The following is a 12,071-nucleotide window of genomic DNA, read 5'->3' on the forward strand; positions in this document are numbered from 1 at the left end:
AGAACTTATCCAAACCTTTTTTGAACCCAGGTACACTAACTGCACTAACCACATCCTCTGGCAACAAATTCCAGAGCTTTATTGTGCATTGAGTGAAAAAGAATTTTCTCTGATTAGTCTTAAATGTGCTACTTGCTAACTTCATGGAATGTCCCCTAGTCCTTCTATTATTCGAAAGCAGTGGTGTGAAGAATATCAGCCTGCCTGTTTTTTGAGAAATTTAGTACTGTTGTTTGAAAAAGAAAGTTAACATAAAATGCTTTCAGAAGAATCTAATACAGAGACACTAAAGACCATTAAAATAAATGTGATCCCCACTCTGCATACTTCAATATATAATGAAGACTATATTTTAATAATAATAATAATAATAATATTTTATAGTTGTTTTTTTCCACTTTGAAAGACCTTTACTGAATGTCATTATAAAATTCTATCTTCCAGAAAATGTCCTTCTTATAGAAAAGCAGGTTGTGGAACAGGAGATTAGCACTTGTGCACACATAAGTGACAAGGAGATGCGAGGTTTGAAACAGGAGAACTGGGTTCAAGTTACACCTCTCTTGCTTTCTGGAATCTTGAAAAAGACATAAGGGAGGATAGTTTTATAATTGTGCATGCTGCTCAGGGAGGCCACCCACCACCACCACCATCGGGCACCCTGCAGCACCCACAGCCATGAGAATACAAGAAAAACAAAGTAAGAATTCACCTGGAACTGAAAAGGGAAGGGCCATGTAAGATCCCTGATTGGGAGACCCGCCCCCCTTGACGTCAGTGATGACGGTGCTGGACCGTTCAACGGCGCCGGAACACCAGGCTTTGTGCGCCATGCGTCGCACGCCGAAGGGGTGCACAAAGGGGCTGTGCAATCCGTAGTGCTAGTTCTAGTTAATATCTTTGTAATCGGAGGTCTCTCATGTATGGTTTTTTTTTTTTTTTTTTGCAACCTTTATTTGTGAATTTTCCATAACATGAAGCAAACAACAGAATATCAGTATAAAACAAGCAGGAACGCCAAACTCCCCATGTAGGTAAGTATGGGTGAAAATGTACCCAAATATGGGTTCACAACAATATATGGGAAAAAGCAAACAGTCCTATACATGATGATTGGTTCTCATGTGTGTTTAATATGCATCCTGTTATACTTTTTGCTTAATTGTTAAATGTATTGCAAGTTGAACCTTGTAAACTGTTATGATGGCCTTACCGAATGACGGTATATAAAACTCAGATAAATACATAAATAAATAAATAAATCTTTTGTAAACTTATGTGTATAAATTTGCTTTGAAAATTCATGGGTAATTGGCCTGAAAATACGCACAAAATATATTGCACAAGGTTATACCACTCTTTCAAAGGGTGTAATCTTTTAAATTCAAAAGAATGTGCATAAGTTCCAACTTTATCCCCCAATTTGAAGTACTGCGGAACCAGGTTATGTGTGTACTTTTACACGCACTGAGCCCAGACTATTTTGTAATGGCATTTATGTGCATAAAGCACAGTTTTAAGCACCTAAATGGCTTTGAAAATTCAGCCCTAGGAGCTTGGTTTATTAAGGTTTTTCTGCCATTCTGTGTCTACAGTAAAAACCAAAACCCTAGTAAATCCAGCCCTAAATGCAAAAAGCCTACAAGGCAGTTTGTTTGTACAGTTTTGAAATAGCACATCTTTAATCCAAGGATTTTATTTCCTACAGTTTAAGGAGGGGGAAACTCCACAGAAAAAAATTATGGAACCAAAACTTTTTTCAGTTACTTAAAATTAACAAATATAGGTGTATGTAACCTAGACAGGCAAAATAACCACAATTTAAGCCAAAAATCTCAATCACGAAATTCGTTATTGTGCTTCAGGAGAATCTTAAGAGGGTGTACTGTATGCCCAGACCTAGGTTTACTAAACAGCTAATGTGTATTGAGGGCACATCACTTGTCAGAGCTTAGATTATGGTTATTTTGACTCTTTGGAATGAGGAGCATATCAACGTTTGGTACCTCTTGTAATGTTTTCTGGGATGCAGAGCACTGTGCCAGTCATTAGTTGTCAGAAGGGGGCTGGTTGGATGATTTATCTCTTATTTGTCATTGGTATTGTAGGCAGTAAGGAAAAATGATTTCTATCTGCCTGGTTCCTTGTAATGTAACATAACCAGATGCTGCATTAGCTGCAGTAGATAAAGACAGTGAGAACTTGGTGCTGAGGAAACAGTTTACAGCATCTTTTTAAAGTTTACTTACCCATTTTTAGCAGAAAACATACGTTACAATAATGCAGTACGACAACATCAAGTTTCCATGTCAGTACTGAGTGTCTTTCAGTATTTTGAGTATAAGCATTTGTAGTTTTACGTTCTTACATTTTTTAATTCCTTTCTTCCACATCCTGCTAATTTTGAGAGTACAGCATCATACCTTTTTCTGCCAAATATATTTGTATATGTTCAACACTCATACTTTTGCAAAATTGTTTTAATTTTGAAGCTAGTAATAACAGAACTGAACCATCAAATGTCAGTCCCAGAAAGCAGAACTAACTACTGTACAGCCGATGACATAATAGGGTGATTTAAGAGTAAAGAAACTGAGGCAGAGAGAAAAAAAAGATATTGTTATAGTAAACCTTTTTTTTTCAGGCTGTAGGGTCTGGAATGGATGAAGTATGCAGGGCAGCTTAACCAGGTCAGTGAAGCATTCAGAAAGGGATTTGCTTATGCAACTTTCATGCAGCAACAAAAAGCAGCATGAAAGAGATAACAGGAACAAGAATACCAACTTCAACTCGACTTTACAACATAAGAAATCAAAGGTACAAAGGTTTTCCCTGAATTGCAGCAAACCGAGGTTCAGCCTCACATCGGTAATCTCTGTAGATTCAGACTCTGGGAACATGAGGGCAGCTTCACATCTGTAGGCTCTTTGGATATAGATTTTGACTGAGAGGCTTAGGCATTCTTACAGGGAGTTAAAGAACAAAATGTGTCAGTATCTCGAGAACTCTGGGCAACAGCAAACCTTTTCAGGCAATCCTAATTACATAAAAACTAACATAACTCACAGAGAAACATTACTAAAACTTGCAGCCTCGGCCTCTTGGACCCTGTTCCATATCATTTAATATCCCTTTCAACTATTTAAATACATTTCTTACTTCCATATCAGATTCTCCTTCATATTTACCACACCTCTTAAACATTGCCTAGAGATAGCACATTTACAACTAACTGGAGACAGTTCTTTTTCACTCAACATACAATTAAACTCTGGAATTTGTTGCCAGGGGATGTGGTTAGTGCAGTTGGTGTGGCTGGGTTTAAATAAGGTTTGGATAAGTTCTTGGAGAAGTCCATTACCTGCTTATTAATTAAGCTGACTTAGAAAATAGCCACTGCTATTACTAGCATCAGTAGCATGGGATATATTTAGTTTTTGAGAGCAATTATAGAGCAGACTTATCGCTGCATCCTCTCTAGCCTCTCATCTGAGACACCCAGAACTTCCAATAGCTCTTTCTTTGCCAACTGTAATTGAGAGTAGTTAAATCACAAGCAGATTGTGATAAATTGCAGGAAGACCTTGTGAGGCTGGAAAATTGGGCATCAAGATGAAATTTAATGTGGACAAGTGCAAGGTGATGCATATAGGGAAAAATAACCCATGATATTGTTACACAATGTTAGGTTCCATATTAGGTGCTACTACCCAAGAAAGAGATCTAGGCGTCATAGTGGATAACACATTGAAATCTTCGGTTCAGTGTGCTGCGGCAGTCAAAAAAGCAAACAGCATGGTGGGAATTATTAGAAAGGGAATGGTGAATAAATCGGAAAATGTCATAATGCCTATGTATCGCTCCATGGTGAGACCGCATGTTGAATACTGTGTACAATTCTGGTCGCCGCATCTCAAAAAAGATATAATTGCGATGGAGAAGGTGCAGAGAAGGGCGACCAAAATGATAGAGGGAATGGAACAGCTCCCCTATGAGGAAAGACTAAAGAGGTTAGGACTTTTCAGCTTGGAGAAGAGACGGCTGAGGGGGGATATGATAGAGGTGTTTAAAATCATGAGAGGTCTAGAACGGGTAGATGTGAATCGATTTTTTACTCTTTCGGATAATAGGCTAGGGAGCACTCCATGAAGTTAGCATGTGGCACATTTAAAACTAATCGGAGAAAGTTCTTTTTCACTCAACGCACAATTAAACTCTGGAATTTGTTGCCAGAAGATGTGGTTAGTGCAGTTAGTATAGCTGTGTTTAAAAAAGGATTGGATAAGTTCTTGGAGGAGAGGTCCATTACCTGCTATTAATTAAGTTGACTTAGATAATAACCACCGCTATTATTAGCAACGGCAACATGGAATAGACTTAGTTTTTGGGTACTTGCCAGGTTCTTATAGCCTGGATTGGCCACTGTTGGAAACAGGATGCTGGGCTTGATGGACCCTTGGTCTGACCCAGTATGGCATGTTCTTATGTTCTTATTATCAAGCACATAATTAGTCAATTTATTCCTTAAATAGGGAAGGCTCAGCTCATTCTGTGCTGTGAAAGTATGCATAATGATTTTAAACTTCACACAACTTTCTGTTGGCCAGTGTAAAGATCTCATCAAAGGAAATACATAATCCCATCCTTTTAGCTGCTAGCAAGACATGAATAATCTGCAAGCACTGCAATTGCTAGCAGTCCAACAAAAACAGCATTATCATGATCTGACTTTGACAATACTAGAGCCTGGGTCACTGAAGTAAGATCTCCTTGGGACAGATATGTTCATAGTTGCATAATAATCCATAACTGGATGAATGCTGACTGAGTGACAGCTAACACCTGTTCTCCCATTGTCATTCTTATGTCTAGCTAGATCCTAAAATTTCATATCTTTTGGGACCAGGATAGCGCAGAACCATTAAGCTCAATTTGATAATATATATCCGGGACTATTCTCCCCAAGAATGTGCTTCTGACTTTACAGTATTCAATTTTAATTTATGGGTATGACACCAGTCTATCATCTTTTTCAGACAGCAATTTATCAAATATCTGATGCCTTTCAGCTGCTATGGAACATAAGACTTGGACATCATGAGTGGATAGATGATATTTAAAGCCTTCCTCTTGCAAAATCTCACAAAGTGGCTGCCAATAAAAGATAAACAAGGTGATAATATCAAGCCCTGTGGGTCACTATAGGTGAGTTCCCATGTCTTAAACACATACATACCCATAACCGTACTTTAAATGTCATGCCTTAAGATAGTAATCAGTAAACCACAAACCCCTTTTAGAACAATTTTACGCATAAGATATACACTACTAGTTACCCCGATGCCGGGTGATACATCTAATAGAACCCGCAAAAATTTTTTACCACAATCTTTTACCCAAAAAAATTTTTTTGATGAGAAGAGGAACGTTTCATATATTGATATCAAAAACCCCCAAACGGGTGATATGATCATATTATAATCATGAACGGATCTCCTCCATCCTGATTTTTTCTTTTTGTGTGATACACCAAGTGAAATAAATAAATCTTTTGTCTAAAAATCTTTGGCTTGTTTTTAGATTGAGACTTGTGAAACTATAACAAGCTATATCAAAGTCCCGACATTATCTGTATGTTGAAAAAACAGCCTTCAACAGGCTATATCAATATCCCGACTTATCTGATGTTGAGATAGGATAGCCCGACGTAGCCACGTTTCAGGTCCACCAAAGGACCTTTCATCAGGGAATTCATCTTTATAAATCCTGTCGGTTGAAGGCTGTTTTTTCAACATACAGATAATGTCGGGACTTTGATAATAGCTTGTTATAGTTTCACAAGTCTCAATCTAAAAACAAGCCGAAGATTTTTAGACGAAAGATTTATTTATTTCACTTGGTGTATCACACAAAAAGAAAAAATCAGGATGGAGGAGGTCCGATCATGATTTATAATATGATCATATCACCCGTTTGGGGGTTTTTGATTTCAATATATGAAACGTTCCTCTTCTCATCAAAATTTTTTTGGGGTAAAAGATTGTGGTAAAAATTTTTTGCGGGTTATATTACATGTATCACCTGGCATCGGGGTAACTAGTAGTGTATATCTTATGCGTAAAATTGTTCTAAAAGGGGTTTGTGGTTTATTGATTATTACATTGTATAAATCCCTTGAAATTATTGGGTGCCATTTAAAAGTTGATGCCTTAAGATAGGACACACACTATTGCAGGATAGTCCCAGCCAGTCCAACTGCCTTTAATGGTTGACCATTAAATCAAAGGCAGCAGAAAGGTCTAACAGAATAACTATACTGTCCCCATCCAACCATTTATAGAGTTTGTCCAGCAAGAATACCAATATTGTTTGTTTTGTGCAGTCTCTGGACACCAGATTGGAACGTGTCAAGTAAATTTCCAGGGGTCAATATTTCAATGGTTTGTCTGGCTTAGTCTGGGATTTGAAAATCCCACTGGTTTCATTGCCTCTGACCAAGTAGTTCGTTGGCTTAAAAACTTAGCCGGCTAAATCGTGGCAGTTCAGGGGCTTTCTGTAGTGGAGCAAACTTATCTGAACGATGCTGGCTAAGTTACGCAGATAACTCTAGGACTGCCTGAGAGCAGTCCAAAAGTTAATCAGCTATATTCAGTGGCAAAACTACAATGCTGAAAATCCAGCACAAATTAACCGGATGAACATCTGGCTAACTTAGCCAATGTTCTGTGGCTGAATATTGACCCCCTCGATTTTTATGAAAATAATCATTTCAACTGCCACCAGTTTTTAAATAACTTTCCTCAAATAGGGCAAGTTATCAACTGGCCAAAATGTAGTCTTTTCCTGAGGATCTAAGCTTGACCTCGTCAGGAGTATATAAATTGAAGTTTGTTTTAGTTGTGGAAAAACGCCCTCATTTAAGAAGGCATTCACAAGTGTTTCTAGTCTATCTAACAAGCTCTTTTTTGCACCTTGTTTTTATAAATGATGGAAAGAAGTCAGCCACACATTAAGTAGAATTAAGTTAGCCAGAGCATCTTTTATTTGTTTATTTATAAACATTTGATATTCCTTTTTCCAAGAATGGCCTAAAGGCAGATTACAATTGAATTAGAGTAGACTAACAGGTACTTTAGCAGTAACAGTTTCATACTATATTGAGAGATGCCATTCAGTAATGAGTTACAATTGTCAATTTGATTGGTGATTAGTGCTTGAATTACAATAGCTAGGTTGCGTTGGTCAGGGTAGTTGCATAATGCCATGTCCCCCAACGGTGATAAAATCTTCCACACCCCATTCATCTCGCCATATGGTTTAAATTCCTCCCTCACACTATGATGTAACTGAGCTCTACCTTTTATCATCTCATCCTGCTCACAGTTCTTACAAATTAATGCAATTTTCTCCTGAAAAATCCTGACAAACCCATTACAGAGTTCTTACACTGACTCTATCCTCTTCCAATACCCTTTCTGAATAGTAAAATGATTCACTAGTGTGAATTTCTCATGTGGTCTATTATATTGTTTCCCAACCCTTGTGACAAATACATGCTTTTAGATGTCTTGAGCCCTAGAATATTCTGGAGCTAACCTAGTATCCTCTGTTTTCATTTTCCTCCACTTCAGCTTCTTCCTTCTTGTTTTCTTTTTCAAGAGCTTGAAATCTTGAAGAGAACCATGGACTAGTTAGTATTTTTTCTTTGCCTCTTAAGTTACTTCCCCTGTAGTATCTAGTGCATTTCACAACTCTGTATTCCAAATTCCCACTAATTCATTAATTTCTTTACCCTCATATTCAATAAGGAGTAGATTTTAAAAAAGAATGCGTGTGTATCCATATGCGCGCACTACCCGGCGCGCACACATGGACGCATTGTCGGAATACCCTCCTAGTGCGCTCCAATTAAGGAACAGACTGGGAGGGAACTTCCCTACCCCCTACCCTAACCTCCCTTCCCCTTCCCCTATCCTAGCCCCCCCCCCCCCCCCCCCACCCCACATTTTTTTTAACTTACATTTTGCTCCTGCAAAGGAGCAGGAGCAAGTTGCGAGCACCGGCACAGTGGCAAATGGCCGTTGTACTGGGCGCCTCTAGCCCCGCCCCCCGGACCACCCCTCTGCTGAGGTCCGGCTCTTGTGCGCATAACAGGGGTTACGTGCATGGCTGGGCCCCTTTTAAAATGCATGCACGTGTCATTAAAAATCCGACCTTTTGTGTAGGTCCAAAAGGCTCAGGAAATGTAGTTGAATTAAGGTTCTCGCTTTTCCAAAGGTGAGAAAGAAGGGAGAAGTGTTGCTCATTGGAGATTTTATTCCGCCAGATGTGGAATCTAGGAGAACTAGAGAGATAGTGGATGTCCTTTAAGGGGATCTGCTAAAATAAATGGTAATTGAACCCATGAGAGAGGGTATAATACTCGATCTAGTGCTCACTAATGGGGTTGATATCTCTAATGCTCAGGCAGGGGCTCACCTGAGTACCAGTGATCATCAGACAGTATGGTTCGATATCAAGAATAGGTTACAGAGAAGTCAACGAAAACCTGAGTTTTGAATTTCACAAATACAGAAATTTGTTAAAGTGGGGACCTGGAGGAAAAACTGGAAGACTGGAAAAAATGGTTAAGGTGAAACAACAGAGGGCCAAATTAAAAGAAGTTATTCAAAGGCAACAAATTTATATGTTAGAAAAGTAAACATGAGTAAAAGGAAAATAAAAATCTGGTTCTCAAAGGAAGCGGTTGAAAAAATGAAGGCTAAAAGAACAGCATTCAAGAAGTATAAAGAATATTAAAAAATGGAACACAGAGATGAATATCTGTTAAAACCGAGAGAGGCGAAGAAAGAAATAAGGAAAGCAAAAGGTCTAGAGGAAGAAAGGATTGCCAAAGTGGTAACACGAGGTGACAAAACATTTTTCAGATATATCAGAGAAAGAAGAGAGGCCAGAAGTGGTATAGTGAAAATGAAAGGTGATGAGGAGCAATATGTGGAGAGAGATGAAGAAATGACAGAAATATTAAACACTTGTGTTCATGAAGGAAAACCATGGAGAAGGACCGTTGCTGGTTGAGAAGACCATAGATGGGGATGGGCTAGACAAAACTCAGTTACGGAAAAGAATGTATGGAAAGAGCTAAATAAACTGAAAGTGGTCAAGGCCATGGGGCTGGATGAGGTACATCTCAGGATACTGAGGGAGCTCAGGATCAAAATCGTAGAGCATATAGAAAGACATGGTTTAATGGAACACAGTCAACATGGATTTACTCATGGGAAGTCTTGCTTAACAAATCTGATTCATTTCTTATGTTTTGAAGAGGTTAATAAACATGTGGATAAAGGTGAACCGGTAGATTTAATGTATTTGGATTTTCAGAAGGCGTTTGACAAAGTCTTGGAGGAGAAGTCCATAGTTCTTGGAGGAGAAGTCCATTAACTGCTATTAATCAAGTTTACTTAGGGAATAGCCACTACTATTAATTGCATCAGTAGCATGGGATCTTCTTAGTGTTTGGGTAATTGCCAGGTTCTTGTGGACTGCTTTGACCTCTGTTGGAAACAGAATGTTGGGCTTGATGGACCCTTGGTCTGACCCAGCATGGCAATTTCTTATGTTCTTATTGTGCTGGAGGGTCCACTGAAGGACCTGTTCAATAGATTCCTGGAAAACGGGAGTGGTGCCGCTGGTTTGGAAAAGAGCGGTAGTGGTCCTGCTTCACAAGAGTGGTAGCAGAGATGAAGCTGGAAACTACAGGCTGGTTAGCCTCACCTTGGTAGTCAGAAAATTAATGGAGATGCTGCTGAAGGAAAGGATAGTGAACTATCTATAATCAGGTGGTTTGCTGGATCCGAGGCAGCATGGACCAGGGGATGGATCTGTCAGACAAATCTGATTGATTTTTTGGATTGTGTGACTAGAGAATTGGATTGAGGAAGGGCGCTCAATGTTACCTACTTGGATTTCAGCAAAGCTTTTGGTATGGTAGGAGACTTGTGAATAAAATAAAAAGCTTAGGAGTAAACGCTAAGATGATGGCATGGATTACAAACTGGTTGATAGGAGACAAAGTGAAATGGTAATTGGAACCTGCTCTGAAGAGAGATCTGTGTTAAGTGGAGTGCCACAGGGATCAGTATTGGGATTGATTCTGTTCAATATCTTTATGAGCGACACTGTGGAAGGGATAGATGGTAAAGTTTATCCATTTGTGGATGATAATAAGATCTGCAACAGAGGGGACATGTCTGATGGAATAGAGAGAATGAAAAGTGATTTAAGAAAGCTTGAAGAGTGGTCGAAGGCTTGGGAGCTGGCATCTGATTCAGGGGTTGCCTTCATCCCTTGAAACTCTTGTCGCTGTCCTGCATGGTCAGCTAGGTCTGGTCCTTCGGCATGTAGGGTTTGCCGCAGGCCTTGCCATTGTGCTAATTATTCTACAAGTGTTGCTTGGGCTTTCTGCCCATTGTGCCTATCAGCCACAAATGGGCACACTTCTGCAGAGACATTCTGTCTTCCGGATGGCAGTGGACCGCTATTTCTTTCTGGGTAGTTTTCCAGGCCCCAGTTGGGTTTTCGGTTTTCAGACACCAAAGGAAATTGTGTGGTCTTCTTCCAGGAGTCCTTCACTTGTTTACATCTCTAGGCTTTTCCTGTATCCAGACGTTTCCAGACCTACTATCATTGTTAGGGTTTACTGATCTGAAACCTGCTTGTAATGTTTTCCATGATGCGGAATATGTTTCCTCTCGCACTCACATCCTTCCTTTGCCTTAGGCACCCCTGTTACGCATGAGGGTTTTGTGTCTTAGTCATTTATATGTTTTTTCTTTGTAGAACCCAACTCTTCTCCAGCCTGGACCCCTTGTAGGTTGACTGCCTCATAGGCAAAAGGGAGAGTGGTAGTGCTTTCAGTACTGTGCAGTTTCCCGCTTTGTCCTGCTCGGATAGCCTATAGCAAGGGATTCACCCATTTCCAAGGACTACCATCCTGCTTGTCCTCGGAGAAAGCAGCATTGCTTACCTGTAACAGCAGGATGTTAGTCCTCATGAAACCCACCCGCCTCCCCTGGGAGTTGGTTCTCCATGTACTAGCTATATCATGAACTGTAGGACTCGGCCTAGGGGGCAGGGTGATGACTACAGCTGCACATGCTCAGTAGGGCATGTTTGAAAGTTCTAGATTCTTTGAGATCAAAATTCCATGCTGGTCTCCATCCAATGATGTCACCCATGTCTGAGGACTAACATCCTGCTGTCCTCAGAGAACACCTATTACAGGTAAGCAACTCTACTAATTAATAGGAAGGGAATGGCAAATAAAATGGAGGATGTCTTAATGCCTCTGTATCGTTCCATGGTGAGACCGCACTTTGAATACTGTGTAAAAATCTGGTCACCACATCTCAAAAAAGATATAATTGCACTTGGCAAAAGTATAGAGCAGGTTGATCAAAATGATAAAGGAAATGAAATGGCTCTTCTGTAAGGAAAGATTAAAGAAATTAGGTCTGTTCAGCTTGGAGATGGGATATTTTAGAGGTCTACAAAATCATGAAAGTACTTGAACCAGTAAATGTAAATCAGTTATTTACTTTTTGGATAATACAAGGACTTGGGGGCATTTCATTAAGTTATCAAGAAGCACATTTAAAACAAATTGGGGAAAATTATTTTTCACTCAATGCACAGTTAAGCATTTCCAGAGAATATGGTTAAGGCAGTTAGTGAAGCTTGGTTTAAAAAAGGTTTGGATAAGTTCCTGGAGGAGAAGTTCATAAACTGCTATTAATTAATAGGGAATAGCCACTGCTTTTTGTGGGCATTAGTAGCATGGGCTCTATTTAATGTTTGGGTACTTGCTAGGTCCTTGTGACTTGGATTGGCCACTGTTGGAAGCAGAATACTGCGCTTGATGAACCCTTGGTCTGACCCAGTATGGCATATCTTATGTTCTTATGTACTAACAAGCTGTTACACCAAGAGGTCACTCTTCTTTCCCTTCTATCCCCACTGTTGTATAATCCATCTTTATCCCCTGTAGGGATGTGCAGAGGGACGCCATA

At 39.6% G+C, this 12,071-nt stretch overlaps 1 protein-coding gene across 4 annotated transcripts in view; it reads left to right on the forward strand.

Annotated features, from left to right (window-relative positions):
• The window catches only part of NSMCE2 (NSE2 (MMS21) homolog, SMC5-SMC6 complex SUMO ligase), a 583,410-nt gene that overhangs the window by 254,257 nt on the left and 317,082 nt on the right, over nucleotides 1-12,071 (forward strand). The window lies entirely within an intron of this gene.

This window comes from Rhinatrema bivittatum, chromosome 2 (genome assembly GCF_901001135.1).
Source record: "Rhinatrema bivittatum chromosome 2, aRhiBiv1.1, whole genome shotgun sequence".
NCBI classification, from domain to species: domain Eukaryota; kingdom Metazoa; phylum Chordata; class Amphibia; order Gymnophiona; family Rhinatrematidae; genus Rhinatrema; species Rhinatrema bivittatum.